Below are 1237 nucleotides of genomic sequence, written 5' to 3' on the forward strand. Positions count from 1 at the left end.
AGTCTGTGAGGTCTCCACACGGACGGTGCTTTCCATGGGTGCGGGTCGCCCTCCAATCGCTCCCGTCTTCCCAAACTTCCAGAAAACCAGATATCCTCGCACTCGAATCAGGAGAAATCCAGTGATCATCAGGCCGAATATCCACACATCTTCGACGTCCTCAATGGACAGCTGAGAGAGGCATATGATCTTCCACTCCTTCCAGGAATCGAGCATAGATCCCGCTGCGTGTCCCTTGCGGGCAAGTGGGAAACCCCTCCTCCGTTCTCATCGTAGAGAAAATCTTGTCGATCACGTTGAATGACCAATTAATTAAATCTATTCTAATAAATAGGGTTTTTCAGAAGAAATGCAGAGAAGTGCTCTGTGGGCAGACAGGACAAAGAGCCTTGGGAGAAAAAGATAAGGGAGCGAAAGCAGAAGCGTCTGTACTCTGCGAGTGCCGGAAGAAAGCTAAATCTTAACTTTCATGCTGCCAAATTTAAATGTGGACCCTTAAAGTTGACATATAGTTAAATAAGGAATTAAACCAGCTCCCCAAACGTCCCTGAACAAATGGGCCCCAACCATCCTTTTGTGTGTGTGTGTGTGTGTGTGTGTGCGCGCGAGTGTGAGTGTGAGTGTGTGTGTGTGTGTGTGTGTGTGCGTGTGTGTGTGCGTGTGCAAGTGTGAGTGTGTGTGAGTGTGTGTGTGTGTGTGTGTGTTGTGTAAGTGTGTGTGTGTGTTGTGTAAGTGTGTGTGTGTGCGTGTGTGCGTGTGCGTGTGTTTGCTCTACATACTACATACTAAGGACCATTTTGACCCTTTTCCCTACAAAGTGAGGACATTTTACGTTTTTAGAAGTTAACAAGTTGGTTTTAGGTTACTGGGTGAATTAAGTTTTAGTTAAGGTCAGGGTTAGAACCCCATTGGTTTTTGTTAGGGTTAGGGTATGGGTTAGGCAAAACTCAGCCACAAAAATGAATGGAAGTCAATGACAAGACCCCACAAGTGTATACCAACATGTGTGTGTTTAAGTGGAGCAGTGCACATTTATCAGCCCAGGTCTGTAAACACCGAGGGACAGATGTCTGCCGGATTCTTTCACTGCGCAGAAACGTTCCATGACCGTGCTGCGTGACCCCCCCCCCCCCCCCCCCCCGGACAAAAAGACATCTGAGACGGGAGGGAGGACTCCGGTTTCATAAGGTCTGTGTCAGGCAGAGCCGCACGCTGCTTTTACGCACACAGCTTCCAG

General features: G+C 48.3%; 1 protein-coding gene across 2 annotated transcripts in view; it reads left to right on the top strand.

Moving 5' to 3' along the window:
• Positions 1 to 1199: 1199 nt before the first annotated feature.
• Positions 1200 to 1237, top strand: part of LOC107373420 (uncharacterized) — a 67392-nt gene continuing 67354 nt past the window's right edge. For both annotated transcript variants that reach the window (XR_011515543.1, XM_070541844.1), the window contains exon 1: positions 1200 to 1237. This exon is cut by the window's right edge and continues 441 nt beyond it. The gene's annotated coding sequence lies outside the window, so the exon portion shown is untranslated.

Source organism: Nothobranchius furzeri, chromosome 11, assembly GCF_043380555.1.
Source record: "Nothobranchius furzeri strain GRZ-AD chromosome 11, NfurGRZ-RIMD1, whole genome shotgun sequence".
NCBI classification, from domain to species: domain Eukaryota; kingdom Metazoa; phylum Chordata; class Actinopteri; order Cyprinodontiformes; family Nothobranchiidae; genus Nothobranchius; species Nothobranchius furzeri.